Genomic DNA, 17,775 nt, shown 5'->3' on the forward strand with positions numbered 1-17,775 from the left:
TCATCTCATCTCATCTCATCTCAGGAACTCAGGCTCACCATGGTGCACTGCCCTACAGCAGAATGAAATTAATAGATTACATGCTGAAAGAGGATTGTAAATGGGAGCTCTTTGCAAAACATGTAGGCTAGGGAAAGAAGGAAATAGAGAGGGCAGAATCATTGAAGGGTTGCATGTCTATTACATATAATAGGCCCTTATATATTGGCGCACCTCCTCATGGAGAATTCTGTTTGACTCTTGACAGGCAGGGTGTTTGAGCCACACAGTTTAGACATACGACAGGAAGAGAATACCCTATGTACTGCTGCCCCAGATGCAAATGTCATTTACTCATATTCCATATTGATTTCCTGAATATTAGTGCAAAATGAGACATGTCTTACTTTAATAGTCTGTTGGATGTTTTAACCTGTTGAAGAGGACTTAATCAATGTGAGGATAACTACAAAATCTTGTGAGCTGCAAGTCCACCAGTTGATCTAACAGCTCAGATTCCTGGTCAGCAATTACATATTGGTCATAAAAAAAGATTAGAAGAATTTAAACTCAGAAGTATATGTACTACAATCTTCATATATTAAAGGTTAATTAAATTAGATTAAAATACATAATGGGCAGCCAATTCAACACGATTGCTGCAAGGCTATTTGTGCACTGTTAGTGATGCTTTTTTTAATCAAGCCTACAGAAACAAATCTACAATGTAGGTTTTATTATGTGGTTACCATTTTACCATGCAATTTCTGGGAAAATATCTGGTAATTTCTATATGGAATGAAAGGACTACCTTCCTTAACCTACAATAGTTTTGATCTGAAAGAAAGATAACTCATACGTTGGAAGTAACCGTCAGAACTTGCGCTGTCCATGGTGCTGATGTCTTGTGTAAAATGCTACATGCTTCGACTGTCAGCTCTTCTCCTTATCTGATGTATTCGTTCTCTGCACGGATAATGCTGAGGCTTCTACTGAATGAACACAAGGGCTGAACGGTCAATTTTCAATGTCAGAATGGACAGCAGATGGACAGCACTGTAACCATGAGATGGTTAAATGGGATCATAACATACCATATCTAGAGGTTCAAGGCAGCTGGGGGACACGTCTCCCACACCACGGCGGGCTCGTGACGCATTGGGGATGGCCAATGCAAATGAGTATGCTCCCTCATTCCCTGCCTTCTCGTTTTGTAATGCTCTACTCTGCCACGGAGAGGGAGAGAGAGAGTAGGGAGAAAGAAGAGGAGCCGAGAGACAATTTTTAAAGATCGTTACAATACAAACACGTCTTCACTTCTTTAGGATAGGATTTTTTTTTTTACATCTTCAGAGTACGTGGGAGAGAGATTCGATCCTGATAGCCTTCTGTATGGTTAAACGCAGTTCCAAAAAGGTTCCACATCTAAGGTAGGCTAAATGGTATTCAGATTTGTATTTTATCACAATGATTCTAGCTGAGTAAATGTACACTTTGCAACTTGTTTTGATTAATGATTGGTGTTTAATAATGTTGTTATGCATTATACATTACTCTTAGATTAAAGCTGACAAAAGTATAGTTTATTATTTTCCAAGGGGCAATATTTTCGAAAATGTGGCTACTTTATACTTCTTAGAAATTACCGGCAATGTTGACCAGAGTTAGAGAAACTGGTAGTTCCCGAAAGTATAGATGCAAATTCCGTGTTCTGTGGTGGAAGCATAGTGTATGTGCAAACTGTTGCTTCCCTTGGCTGGCCTTGTAGCCTCTTATCCCCAAGATCCCCAAGAAGAGGTAGCCTGATTGTCCCAGAAGGTTATATCTATTGAACTGGGGATAAGGTTGGAACAGTGGAAAGGTCATACATTTGGAATTAGTGGCAAAAAAGTCCTAAAAGAAACTGTCATGACAATAATTCTATAATATGACATCTAGTCTGACTGCTGTCTTTGTGCTGAAGGTCTAGAGATAATAGGACAGCGAAATATCTCATGTTAGTGGGTATCTCTTGCCTGTCATGCACTACCTGGCATTTATCCATTAGGTACTATTACAAAATTAGTGGTGGTTGGCACTACCACTGTCTGCCCATGATATTCACACAATGAGACAACACTGCCCCCTGGTCTGATCGACCCTAACAAAGAGAATGAAAGTGAACTCATCTAATTTAACTGATCAGGGTTTTGATTCCAGGCCAGTTTAGTTGGGCCCCTCAGATCAGGGTTGGAGTTAGATCTGTAGAGGGCAATAAATAGCCTAAATACTTGCACCCACTGCTGGCTTTCATGTGGCCAACCTGTGGCTTTCATTTAAGCTGTAAAATCTTGAAAGGTTTTCCACTGTTTACAGTCTTCATTTGCCTGTCATGCACTACGTGGCATTCATCCATTAGGCTACTACTACAGAATTATAGAGAACACGTGTCTAAAGTGTTGTTCACAAACACAATCAAACATAATAAGCAAGATTGTATGTAGCCTACACCAGTGGTGAACCTTGTCTATTGGACGTAGGCCTTCAGTGGGGGAAAATTATCTTTAAAAACTTCTAACTCATAAATCAAGAAAAAGAACAGAAACATCCTCACTTAATGCACATTACCTTATATCTAGCTCTCATGCAGGAGTAGGAATGCTTTTTGATGACATCATGAATTAATCAAACAGGCCTGAGCGACGCATCAGCTGTCACTCATGCTACCAGCAACAACAACAACAAGCACTTAAACAACCTGTGGTAGCTGTCACTAAAACCGATGTGGATGTGGTGGAGGAGTCAGGCGCAGGACACAGAGGTTATGTCCAACAGACTTTAATAGTCTAATGTTTACGAGAAAAACCCCGACCTCAAAATACACCAACAGGCGAGGGAAAATTACGCACACGCGTAAACACTAAACACAAAACAAACAGGGTGCAAACACGTAGCTCCGACACAGTGGCAGTCATAACAACACACAATCATTCTAGTGCAAAACAAGGAACTTATAAGACACGTAATCAACACACAAATGGACACAGGTGTAACAGACAGACAAAAGCAATCAAATGACGAAACATAGAGCGGTGGCAGCTAGTACTCCGGGGACGGCGAACGCCGAAGCCTGCCCGAACTAGGAGGAGGAGCAGTCTCGGCCGAAACCGTGACAGTACCCCCCCCTTGACGCGCGGCTCCAGCCGGCCTCGGGGACGGCCAGGAGGACGCGGACCCGGGCGCGTGGGATGCCCACGGTGAAACTCAGTCAGGAGGGATGGATCGAGTATGTCCCTCCTGGGCACCCAGCACCGTTCCTCCGGACCGTACCCCTCCGACTCCACGAGATACTGGAGACCACTCATCCGGCGCCTCGAGTCCAAGATGGTCCGGACCCTGTACGCCGGGGCCCCCTCGATGTCCAAAGGGGGCGGAGGGGTCTCTCCTATCTCATCTTCTTGGAGTGGGCCAGCTACCACCGGCCTGAGAAGAGACACATGGAACGAGGGGTTAATATTTTTATACTCTATAGGCAGTTGTAACCTGTAACACACCTCGTTCAATCTTCTCAGGACTTTGAAGGGCCCCACAAACCGCCGACCCAGCTTCCGGCAGGGCAGGCGGAGGGGCAGGTTTCGAGTCGAGAGCCAGACTCGATCTCCCGGTGCGTACACCGGTCCCTCACTGCGGTGGCGATCGGCGCTCGCCTTTTGTTGACGGATGGCACGCTGCAGATGGACATGGGCAGCGTCCCACGTCTCCTCCGAGCGCCGAATCCACTCGTCCACCGCAGGGGCCTCGATCTGGCTCTCGTGCCATGGTGCCAGGACCGGCTGATAACCTAAAACACACTGGAAAGGTGTTAAATTGGTGGAGGAGTGGTGGAGAGAGTTCTGGGCCATCTCTGCCCAGGGGATGAACCTAGACCACTCCTCCGGCCGGTCCCGGCAATAGGACCTCAAAAACCTACCCACATCCTGGTTGACACGTTCCACCTGCCCATTGCTCTCTGGGTGGTACCCCGAGGTAAGGCTTACCGAGACCCCCAACCGTTCCATGAACGCCCCCCAAACTCTGGAGGTGAACTGGGGACCTCGGTCAGACACTATATCCTCGGGGACCCCATAGTGCCGGAACACATGGGTAAATAGGGCCTCAGCGGTTTGTAGGGCAGTAGGGAGACCCGGCATGGGAAGGAGACGACAGGCCTTGGAAAACCGATCCACAACGACCAAAATGGTGGTATTCCCCTGGGAGGGGGGTAGGTCGGTTACGAAATCCACCGATAGGTGGGACCATGGTCGTTGTGGAACGGGCAGGGGATGTAGCTTACCCCTGGGCAAATGTCTAGGCGCCTTACACTGGGCACACACCGAGCAGGAGGAGACATAAACCCTCACATCCCTAGCTAACGTTGGCCACCAGTATTTCATGCTAAGACAGTGCACGGTCCGGCCAATACCTGGATGTCCAGAGGAGGGTGATGTATGAGCCCAATAAATAAGTCGATCACGAATCTCGAGCGGAACGTACGTCCGCCCCACAGGACACTCGGGGGGAGTAGGGTCGGTACGCAGTGCCCGCTCGATTTCCGCATCGACCTCCCATACCACCGGAGCCACCAAACAAGACTCCGGCAATATGGAAGTAGGCTCGTTGGACCGCCGGGACAGGGCGTCTGCCTTACCATTCTGGGACCCAGGGATGTATGTGATTTTAAAAACAAACCGGGTTAGGAACATGTTCCACCTAGCCTGATGAGGGTTCAATCTCCTAGCTGCCCGGATGTACTCCAGGTTACGGTGATCAGTCAGAATGAGGAAAGGGTGTTGAGCCCCCTCAAGCCAATGCCTCCACACCTTTAGGGCCTGGACTACGGCTAACAGCTCCCTGTCCCCAACATCATAGTTGCGCTCCGCCGAGCTGAGCTTCTTGGAGTAGAACGCACAGGGGCGGAGTTTAGGTGGCGTGCCGGACCGTTGTGACAGAACTGCCCCAATACCGGTCTCGGACGCGTCTACCTCTACTTGGAATGGTAAAGAGGGATCCGGATGCGCCAGCACAGGAGCCGAGTTGAACAGGTTCTTTAGTTTGACAAATGCCCTGTCCGCCTCAGCCGACCACTGCAAACGAACCGGACCCCCCTTTAGCAGGGACGTAATGGGAGCTGCAACCTGTCCAAAACCCCGAATAAACCTCCGGTAGTAATTAGCAAAACCCAAGAACTGCTGCACCTCTTTTACAGTGGTTGGAGTTTGCCAATTACGCACGGCCGATACCCGGTCTACCTCTATCTCCACACCAGACGCGGACAACCGATAACCCAAAAAGGAGACGGACTCCTGGAAGAACAGGCATTTCTCTGCCTTGACATACAAGTCATGCTCCAACAGTCTTCTCAACACTCGGCGCACCTGGGCTACATGCTCGGCTCGTGTAGAAGAATACACTAGGATGTCGTCGATGTAAACTACTACACCCTGCCCATGCATGTCCCGGAAAATCTCGTCAACAAAGGATTGGAAGACTGAAGGAGCATTCATTAACCCGTATGGCATGACGAGATACTCGTAATGACCCGAGGTGGTGCTAAATGCTGTTTTCCATTTGTCCCCCTCCCTAATGCGCACCAGATTGTACGCGCTCCTGAGATCCAACTTTGTGAAGAACCGCGCTCCGCGTAATGATTCCGTCATCGTCGCAATCAGTGGAAGTGGGTAACTGTATTTAACTGTGATCTGATTGAGACTACGGTAATCAATACACGGGCGCAATCCCCCGTCCTTCTTCTTCACAAAGAAGAAACTCGAGGAGACCGGGGAAGTGGAGGACCGTATGTATCCCTGTGCCAAGGACTCGGCTATGTAAGTCTCCATAGCCGCTGTTTCCTCTTGAGACAGGGGATACACACGACTCCGTGGAAGAGCCGCTCCTGTCTGGAGATTTATCGCACAGTCCCCTTGTCTATGAGGAGGTAGCCGTGTTGCCCTCGATTTGCTAAACACGAGTGCTAAATCCTCATACTCAGGGGGAATGCGCAGTGCGGGCACTTGGTTCGGACTCTCTACCGAGGTCGCCCCTACGGAAACACCTAGACATCTCCCTACACACTGGGCAGACCACTCCATAAGAGCCCTCTGTTGCCACGCTATGGTAGGATCATAGGTGCTTAACCAGGGAAGGCCCAACACCACGGGGTACGCAGGAGAGTCAATCAGATAAAACTGAATGATCTCCTCATGACCCCCCTGCGTCGTCATCGTCAGTGGTGCTGTGACCTCCCTGATCAGGCCCGACCCCAACGGCCGGCTGTCTAATGTGTGGACAGGAAATGGAGCTTCTACCGGCCGAAGGGGAATTCCTAACCTATAACAAAATGCCCGATCAATAAAGTTCCCAGCTGCGCCTGAATCTACTAGCGCCTTATGCTGGGAATGAGGTGCCACCTGTGGAAATCTCACAGGAATACTCATGTGACCAACAGAAAGCTCTGGGTAAGTGGGGCGCCTACTCACCTGAAATGACTCCCCAGTGCGTGGCCTGTTGTCACCTCTCCCAGGAGACCCTCCCCAGCACCTGGCCGCGGTGTGTCCTCCACGACCACAGGTGGTGCAGGGGATGGCCCCCCTCGGGTTCCCTCTCCTCCTCTCTCTAGCGCCAGCACCCCCGAGCTCCATGGGAATCGGCTCGGAGGTGCTGGAGGGTGGAATGGACGACCCCCACTCGGGACGTCCGCGGGTAGCCAGCAGGGTGTCTAGATGGATGGAAATGTCCACCAACTGGTCGAACGACAGGTTGGTGTCCCTGCAGGCCAGCTCACGAAGAACGTCCTCTCGTAGGCTACACCGGTAGTGGTCGATGAGGGCTCTCTCATTCCACCCCGCATCCGCCGCTAGTGTCCGGAACTCCAGTGCGAACTCCTGTGCGCTCCTCTTCCCCTGTCGGAGGTGGAATAGACGCTCTCCCGCCGCTTTCCCCTCAGGTGGATGATCGAAGACAGCCCTGAAGCGGCGGGAGAACTCCGCGTAGGTGATGGTTGCGGCGTCTATTCCCCTCCATTCGGCGTTGGCCCACTCCAACGCCTTGCCGGATAGACAGGAGATGAGGGCGGAGACGCTCTCGTATCCCGAGGGCGCTGGGTGTATGGTGGCAAGGTAAAGTTCCACCTGCAGGAGGAATCCCTGACACCCGGCTGCAGAACCGTCATATGCCCTCGGGAGCGAGAGCCGAATGCCACTGGGTTCCGGTGCTGAGAGAGGAGGACTGGCCGTTGGTGATGGGATGTTGTAAGAGTGCGTGGGCACCTCTCGATTCACCAATCGGCGCAGAGTGTTGGACACCTCGTCCATGGCGGCCCCGAGTTGCCGGATCATGGTGTCCTGGTAGTTGATCCGATCTTCCAGGGATTCGGGTGCCGCCGCTGTTCCTGCTGACTCCATGGTGGTGTGTTGTTCTGTCACTAAAACCGATGTGGATGTGGTGGAGGAGTCAGGCGCAGGACACAGAGGTTAAGTCCAACAGACTTTAATAGTCTAATGTTTACGAGAAAAACCCCGACCTCAAAATACACCAAGAGGCGAGGGAAAATTACGCACACGCGTAAACACTAAACACAAAACAAACAGGGTGCAAACACGTAGCTCCGACACAGTGGCAGTCATAACAACACACAATCATTCTAGTGCAAAACAAGGAACTTATAAGACACGTAATCAACACACAAATGGACACAGGTGTAACAGACAGACAAAAGCAATCAAATGACGAAACATAGAGCGGTGGCAGCTAGTACTCCGGGGACGGCGAACGCCGAAGCCTGCCCGAACTAGGAGGAGGAGCAGTCTCGGCCGAAACCGTGACAGTAGCCTAAAGGCGTCTACTTGCTTCCCATTCGAAACAGTTTGAAACGTCCTTAATCTTGAAGGACGATGTTAAAGAGCGACTGCCCCTAAAAAGCAACTTCTCGTTTTGAAAATGACCTATGTGGCATCGATATGAGTCATAAACATTTATTCTAGTGTCAAAATTGACTACAAAGTGTAAATAAGATGATTTTGGTCATAAAGTCAGTCTCATCCAAAACTGAGACTTGCAAGATGATAGAAAAAAGTATTTGATCCCCTGCTGATTTTGTACGTTTGCCCACTGACAAAGAAATGATCAGTCTATAATTTGAATGGTAGGTTTATTTGAACAGTGAGAGACAGAATAACAACAACAAAATCCAGAAGAACGCATGTCAAAAATGTTATACATGTATTTGCATTTTAATGAGGGAAATAAGTATTTGACCCCCTCTCAATCAGATATATTTCTGGCTCCCAGGTATCTTTTATACAGGTAACGAGCTGAGATTAGGAGCACACTTAAAGGGAGTGCTCCTAATCTCAGCTTGTTACCTGTATAAAAGACACCTGTCCACAGAAGCAATCAGGCAATCAGATTCCAAGGATGTCAGGGACAATATTGTAGACCTACACAAGGCTGGAATGGGCTACAAGTCCATCACCAAGCAGCTTGGTGAGAAGGTGACAACAGTGGTGCGATTATTCGCAAAAGGAAGAAACACAAAATAACTGTCAATCTCCCTCGGCCTGGGGCTCCATGCAGGATCTCACCTCGTGGGGTTGCAATGATCATGAGAACGGTGAGGAATCAGCCCTGAACTACAGGGGAGGATCTTGTCAATGATCTCAAGGCAGCTGGGACCATAGTCACCAAGAAAACAATTGGTAACACACTACGCCGTGAAGGACTGAAATCCTGCAGCGCCCGCAAGGTCCCCCTGCACAAGAAAGCACATATACAGGCCTGTCTGAAGTTTGCCAATGAACATCTGAATGATTCAGAGGAGAACTGGGTGAAAGTGTTGTGGTCAGATGAGACCAAAATCGAGCTCTTTGGCATCAACTCAACTCGCCGTGTTTGGAGGAGGAGGAATGCTGCCTATGACCCCAAGAACACCATCCCCTCCGTCAAACATGGAGGTGGAAACATTATGCTTTGGGGGTGTTTTTCTGCTAAGGGGACAGGACAACTTCACTGCATCAAAGGGACGATGGACGGCGCCATGTACCGTCATATCTTGGGTGAGAACCTCCTTCCCTCAGCCAGGGCATTGAAAATGTGTTGTGGATTAGTATTCCGGCATGACAATGACCCAAAACACACGGCCAAGGCAACAAAGGAGTGGCTCAAGAAGAAGCACATTAAGGTCCTGGAGTGGCCTAGCCAGTCTCCAGACCTTAATCCCATAGAAAATCTGTGGAGGGAGCTGAAGGTTCAAGTTGCCAAACGTCAGCCTCGAAACCTTAATGACTTGGAGAAGATCTGCAAAGAGGAGTGGGACAAAATCCCTCCTGAGATGTGTGCAAACCTGGTGGCCAACTACAAGAAACGTCTGACCTCTGTGATCGCCAACAAGGGTTTTGTCACCAAGTACTAAGTAATGTTTTGCAGAGGGGTCAAATACTTGTTTCCCTAATTATAATGCAAATCAATTTACATGCATTTTTCTGGATTTTTTTGTTGTTATTCTGTCTCTCACTGTTCAAATAAACCTACCATTAAAATTATAAACTGATCGTGTCTTTGTCAGTGGGAGAACGTACAAAATCAGCAGGGGATCAAATACTTTTTTCCCTCACTGTAAAGGGTACCGTAACAGTTTTCCTTGGGTTGGGTTTATTTCAATCCTGCCCTCATGCCCACAGCTGGCAACACCCAAGTAATCATCAAATCGGAACGCAGTTATACAGCGACCCAATGTTACTGCCGATGGTCAATTTGGTTTGACATTAAAATGGCAATAGCTCCAAATTTCAATGACAAATAAACTATAAATTGTAGAAATAAATATACTTTTTTTTTAACCTTTATTTAAACAGCGAGTCACCATTGAGACCAGGGTCTCTTTCACAAGGGAGCCCTGCACATACAATTCATAGATCAATTCAAAGTCAAAATCAGTACAAAAACAAACTAAAATACAGCACAACAAACAATCAAGAAAAACAGCCACATTCCTCAGCAAATAGTTCTCCAATCAATATTTTTAATTGCCCAAGCAGCATCAGAGCGTCCAATTGCAGTTTATTTTGCAGTTGGTTCCAGCAATGAGGTGCATTAAAACTAAAAGCGGATTTACCTAATTCGGTGGAGACCCGAGGAACCTCAAAAGTTAACCAACCCTGTTCTTTTTAAATACTTTAACAATGAAGTTAGGTACGTTGGAAGATTGTGAAGTAGGGCGTTGTAAACAAAAAGGGAGTAATGAATTGATCTACGGGACATTAATGAGGACCAACTAACCTTTTGATACAGGATGCAGTGGTGAGTATTAAAACTACCACCAGTGATAAACCGAATGGCGCTATGGTACATGGCATCCAATGGTTTAAGAGTAGTTGCTGGTGCAATCGGGTAAATGGTGTCACCATAATCAAAAACGGGCAGGAAAGTTGACTGTACAATCTGCTTCCTGATATTTAGGGAGAGGCAAGATCTATTTCTAAAAAACAAGCCCACTTTAACTCTTAGCATTTTAACTAGCTCCTCCGTATGTTTTTTAAACATGAAGTCTTTGTCAATGCAAAGGCCCAGATATTTGTAGGCGGGAACCCGATCAATGGGAGAACCAGCCAATTAATAAATATGTAGTTCATCTGAAACATCTTTGCGAGAACTAGAGAACAACATGTATTTAGTCTTGCCCCCATTAAGTACACATTTTAAACCAACCAGGGCTTTCTGTAAGGTACCAAGTTCAGATTGCAGCTCTAACATAGCCTGGTCAACAGTTGGGGCAATGGCAAACATAACAGTGTCGTCTGCATACAGATGAATGTTACAAGTTTTAACAGATAGACCAATATTATATATATAAATAGTAAAGAGAACAGGTCCCAGCACCGACCCCTGCGGTGCACCTTTTGTAATATCCAGAAAACTTAACACCATCAGAGATCACACATTGAGTCCTGTCTGACTGATAATTTTCAAACCACTTGCAAGAAGCCTGATCCAGGCCTATTTCAGTCAACCTTTGAATAAGAACGTGACAGTCACTAATTCAACGGTATCGAAGGCCTTGGAAAGGTCTATAAATATGATCCAAGTAATTTAACACATCCTCTAAAACAAGTGTAGCAGCTGTCCAGGTTTAAAACCGGAATGGGGCACATTAAGAATAGAGTGAGAAGTTAAAAAAGTTCTTAGCTGAAAATTAGTCATGGATTCTAAAACTTTGGAAAGGCAAGATCATTTGGAAATTGGACGGTAGTTATCTAAATCAGAAGGATCTCCTCCTTTATGTTGGGGGAGGACATGTGCGGCTTTCCAGATCTTAGGGATAACACCAGAAAGAATTGTCAAGTAAAAAATATAGGTCAGTGGTTCTGCAATAAATGGGGCAGAGAGCTGCAGTACAAAGGGATCAAGTGAATCAGGCCATATGTTTTTTTTTTTACATCAATCTTTAGCAAGGCACTTAGTACATCATAGACATCAAAGGATTGAAATGAAAATAAAGTATGGGAGTCTGTTAGTGCATTATTCTCTACAATCTGTTCTGAGGTGACTAAATGACTCCCTCTAGTGGGATGGAATTATCATTTCAAACAGATGGCCAGCTGAAGCAAAATGGTTATTAAAAGAAACATTTCAATTTTGTCTAGAATGGGCCAAGGGTCTGTCAAAATCTGCTGGGGCAACACGTTTTGTTTAAAAGATTTGACCACTTTCCAGAAGTTGGCTGGATTACCACCACTCTCTGATACACAATTCAAGAAATACAGCATATTGATTTTGCTTTTTAACCTGGAATAGACATCTATTTCTCAAATGTCTTAAGGACTGCCAATCAGACGTAGAATCAATCCGTCTAGCCTTAACCCAAGCTACATTTATTTCCTGTAATTTCTCAGATAATGAATGTGTAAACCAAGGATTAGATCGGTCTTTTACCCTTAGTTTTTTGTTTGGCACATGTTTATCTGCAACGGAAATAAAAAAGGGAAATAAAACAATTAAGGGCCTGATCCGAATCAGTGATAGTTGACACAATCTCCCAGTCACTCAACCCCAGCTCAGACAAAAAATGTTGCTCATTAAAATTCCAAAAATGTCTCTTTGTAATAATGCGTGAGCGAGATTTAGGTAGTTTAACATGTCTTATACAAGCAACGGAACAATGATCACTGAACTCACTGGCAAATATCCCATTGGCTGTAAATTTATGAGGGGCATTTGTTAGATTAATATCTAATAGAGTAGATTATTCAGGGTGTTTAAAGTTGGGGCGAGTTGGTTTAGTTATCAGCTGAGTTAGATTTAGCAAATATATTTCAGCCCATCAGATACTGGAATCAACCAATCTAGATTAACATCACCCACTATCACTAATTCAGATTGAGCATAGTTAGACAGCATGTCACGACTTCTGCCGAGGCTGCCCCCCCTCCTGGTTCGGGCAGGCTTCGGCGTTCGTCATCACCGGAGTACTATCTACTGCCGATCCCATTCTCATCACTCCACTTGTCATGTCTTTTCAATCACACACACCTGGTGCTCATTCCCCTAATTAGTATGTGTATAAGTGTTCCCTCTGTTCCCCTTGTCTTTGTGAGTGATTGTTTGTTGTGAGAGCGTGTAGCTCGGTTGAGCTACTATTCACTGTGTTTATGCCAAGGTGGATGTTTTCCCTTGTAATAGTTTCGTTTGATGCTTTGGGCGTTTGATTTATGTAAACAGAATAAAATCTGGACTTCTGTATTTTACCTCCTGCACCTGACTCCTTCATTCACACCCCGTCACACAGCAGGTCAGATAATTAGCTAAGAGCACATATGGATAAATTCCCACTAGCGTCAGATGGGCATTCTTACCAAGTCCCACATTTAGGACTAGACATTCAAATTGCTTAGGGACAGAGGTGGTGATGGATACAGAAACATTTACATTTCTCTTTATGTATATGGCGACACCCCCTCCTCTGCCAACTCTATCAGATCTAAAAACATTATAACCAGTCAGATACACATCAGAGTCCAGCATAGACTTCTTTAGCCAAGATTCAGTTATAACCAGAATGTCCGCATTGGTTTGAGATGCCAGAATTACAATACAATACCTTTTCGAAATGAAACTTCTGGCATTTAAATGAATCAGATCAAGGCTGCAGCTGCGGGATTTCAGATCAGACCGAGTTTCTAAAACAAACATGTCATGTTCAACAGTTAACCCCCTACTAGAAAATACCATGGGGTTAGCTTGAATTGGAATAGATACATTAGGCATATGCCTCGAACTATGCTCAGTTGGTAACCCCTTATTTGAAAGCATTTAATGAGACAACTAAAAGAAGTGCAACATGAAAATATTGTCCATTTACATTGTGTAATTTATTGACGGTCCCTAACTAGCCCCCCATAGGCTATCCAATGTCAAACCAACTTTGCCACGGTCGCACACCAACCGGCTGAAGGTAATTCGCAAAGGAAATTGGCTAGCACTAGCTAGCCTAGGCGACTTCAAGACACAATACTTGGTTAGACTGTTTCAGGTTATCTAGAAGGGTGAGTGACTGTAACTGTGTACTGTTTTGGCAGAGTGAATGTACAAACGCTTGCGAATACACACAAAGAGACACCCAAACTAAACCAACCCTCCAAGACAACTTTCGTTTAGCTTCAGTCATTGCCGCTGCATTTCACTCTGAGCGGTTGTTTTGGGTCTTGTACAGGGGCCATTTGAAAGATATTTGAAAGCTACAGGCCTTGTCTTTTTGGAAATCAAACTAAAATCTTACTGCTGGCAATGATATAAAAAGTCTTTAGGAGCTTTGCACACCTGGATTGTACAATATTCGCACATTATTCTTTTAGAAATTCTTCAAGCTCTGTCAAGTTGGTTGTTGATCATTGCTAGACAGCCATTTTCAAGTCTTACCATAGATTTTCAAGCCAATTTAAGTCAAAACTGTCACTAGGTCACTCAGGAACATTCAATGTCATCTTGGTAAGCAACTCCAGTGTATATTTGGCCTTGTGTTTTAGGTTATTGTCCTGCTGAAAGGTGAATTTGTTTCCCAGTGTCTGTTTGAAAGCAGGTTTTCCTCTAGGATTTTGCCTGTGCTTAGCTCCATTCCGTTTATTTTTATCCTAAAAACTCCCTAGTCCTTGCCGATGACAAGCATACCCATAACATGATGCAGCCATCACCATGCTTTAAAATATGAAGAGTGATACTCAGTGATGTGTTGTGTTGGATTTGACCCAAATATAACACTGTATTCAGGACATAAAGTTAATTTCGTTCCCAAATGTTTTGCAGTTTTACTTTAGTGCCTTATTTCAAACAGGATGCATGTTTTGGAATATTTTTATTCTGTACAAGCTTCCTTATTTTCACTCTGTCATTTAGGTTGTATTGTATTGTGGAGTATCTACAATGTTGTTGATCCATCCCTAGTTTTCTCCTATCAAAGCCATTCATCTCTGTAACTGTTTTAAAATCACAATTGGCCTCATGGTGAAATCCCTGAGCAGTTTCCTTCCTCTCCGGCAACTGAGTTAGGAAGGATGCTTGTACCTTTGTAGTGACTGGGTGTATTGATACACCATCCAAAGTGTAATTAATAACATCATCATGCTCAAATGTTTTTTGTTTTTTTACCCATCTACCAATAGGTGCCCTTCTTTGTGAGGCATTGGAAAACCTCCCTGGTCTTTGTGCTTGAATCTGTGCTTGAAATTCACTGCTCAACTGAGGGACCTTACAGATAATTGTATGTGTGGGGTACACAGATGAAGTAGTCATTAAACAATTAAACACTATTATTGCACACAAAGTGAGTTCATGCAACTTATTATGTGACTTGTTAAGCACATTTGTTCTCCTGAACGTATTTAGGCTTGCCATAACAAAGGTGTTGAATACTTATTGACTCAAGATATTTCAGCTTTTAATTTTCAATGAATTTGTAAAAATGTCTAAAAACATAATTCCACTTTGACATTATGGGGTATTGTGTGTAGGCCAGTGACACAAAATCTCAATTTAATCAATTTTAAATTCAGGCTGTAACACAACAAAATGTTAAAAAGGTTAAAGGTATATCATTCATGTAAGACACAAAATGAAGGCATGGCACGTTGCACAAGCCTTGCACATTTAAAATGGGTGTGTTCCTTTGGGAATTTGCACATGTTTAGAGCGCCACGAGATCTGACAATTGTATTATTATATATATATATATATATATATATATATATATATATATATATATATATATATATATATATATATTATTTTATCCTTTTGGAGCAGTAATTGGTGACACATGTTATCTCAAATCTAGACTTTCAAATCTCTTATGGGGACAATTTTTATATTCAGTGTTAACCCTTCCCTTTTACGTAAAAAAACGGAATAAATTAAATCAGAATATCATTTAAATTATAGAAAAGCTGAAATAGAAGTTAAAATGATTTTTTAAATTTAAAAATAATAAATCATTTTATAAATCCTTAGGCCTTCTCTGAAGCAGTGGAGGCTGCTGAGGGGAGGACAGCTCATAATAATCTCTGTAGCGGAGTGAATGGAATGGCATCAAAACACATAGAAACCATGTGTTTGATATCATTCCACCTATTCTGCTCGAGCCATTACCACAAGCCCGTCCTCCTAAATTAAGGTGCCAGCAGCCTCCTGTGCTCTGAAGGCGTAGAAGGCCCTTACGATGCTCAACTGGCCTATACTCTCTTTGAGTCACAACTAAACACTTCACTCACTGCTATACATTACTAAAATACTGAAAATAGTTTATTTCAATGCCAACATGTTTAAAATGTTTCTGAATATTTTAAACACCCTTCTGCATCACATTATTCTCCAATCTCCATAGTAGAGTTTAACCTTTGTAGGTGGAGGAGCAGAGGGCTCGGAAATCTGTGAAGCGATTAAAGCACGTGTCAAACTCATTCCACTGAAGATTGAGTGGCTGCGGGTTTTCGCTCCTCCCTTGTACTTGATTGATGAATTAAGGTCACTAATTAGTAACTCCCCTCACCTGGTTGTCTAGGTCTTTAATTGAAAGGAAAACCCAAAAATCTACAGACACTAGGCCCTCCATGGAATGAGTTTGACACCTCTGGATCAAAACACGCGAGTCAATATCCCCCACCCCCCACCCAGACTCTTCCCAGGGCAGGCACTTTTCCAAAATGTTTACTCATGTAAAGCCATTGATTTATCCATCTTTTTAAAGATAAAACTATAAAGTCGGGCCGCAAGTGTGCTATGATAATCTTGTTTCATTGGAGCCAACCATAAATATCCCCCCTCAAGACAGTTTTATCATGTCATAATTTCCCACTGTGGTAACAGTGTATCTAGTGAAATAATCTATTAGGAACTTTATTTAGATTTGGAAGCAGCAGGCAGATATTAGCATGTTATCTGCAAGCACTACTACTTTAAAGGAATAGTTCACCCAAATTACAAAATGATATATTGGTTTCCTTACCCAATAAGTTATGACAGCAATCCATGTAGTCCCCTGTAGCTCAGTTGGTAGAGCATGGCGCTTGCAACGCCAGGGTTGTGGGTTCGTTTCCCCATGGGGGGCCAGTATGAAAAATGTATGCACTCACTAACTGTAAGTCGCTCTAGATAAGAGCGTCTGCTAAATGACAAAAAAAAATGCTTTGGTTTTGTTTCCAGCTGGCACTGTTTCCAAAACATTTTAGAATTTGTGGCATAGATCCAATTCATGGTACATATATTAGCATTTTTTTGCTCATCATATCCAAATCATCTATAAGTGACTTAGTTGAGCTACCTAATCAATTTGAGATAATTTAGGATGATTTGGACATGCGCAAAAAATGCTAATATACTGTAGGTACCATGACTTGCATTGGATTTGTCCCACAAATGCTAAAATGTTAGCATTTGGAAACAGTGCGAGAGAAACAAAACCAAAGCATGGATTGCTGTCATACCTTGTCCATAGACTGCTTACAGGATAAGGAAACCAATATGTAATTTTGTAATTTGGGTGAACTATCCCTTTAATGCTTTTGAAATGGGTCACAAATCCAATTGAAAGTGCTATTGAAGATCATTAATTTCCATAACTCTCAATCCGAGTTGCCGCTTAAACGTAATTGGTTTGATATGGTACAAATCATCAAAAGATGGTTCACAAACCCAAATCACAAACCCATGTCAGTGTGGAGCTTTACAAATGTACCAACACACTGAGGAAAGTCAGGGAAACAAGAACATAATACAGATGGTGCTGTGATGCTGTCATGCTGCCAGTGTAATTGAGGCAGAATGATGGATATTTTCTAAGCCAAGACAAGCGTAAAGCAGAGAAACTGTTCTGTAGCTAACAGGAAGATAACCTCTTCCCACACACCCACTAACACCATATATAATATCACACCAGGTTCAGAGGAAAGACAAACAACAAATAGCAAGGGAAATTACTTTATGCTCTCTGCTCTAGAACAGAAACGCAATCCTATATGTCAACATGAACTGTAGATCTAATCGCCAAACCTATTGTATATAAGTATGCCTCGTATATTCTATAGGGGTTGTATACAAAGCTAATTATGTTCTGCCAATTAAAATCTGACTTGCTTCTTTTTTGTTGCCCTAGGTTTTTCAATGAAACTCCTGGCTTCCAGGGTTTGCTGGCTGTTCTGTTGCCTTGGAGATTACTGTAAAGTCTGGCACTCCTGTGACTCATCTGAGGGATCTGATTACACAGTGGTCTTTTTGGTCTCCTGTCCAGAGGCATGGCTA

This window comes from Coregonus lavaretus, assembly GCF_964263955.1.
Source record: "Coregonus lavaretus genome assembly, chromosome: 10".
NCBI classification, from domain to species: domain Eukaryota; kingdom Metazoa; phylum Chordata; class Actinopteri; order Salmoniformes; family Salmonidae; genus Coregonus; species Coregonus lavaretus.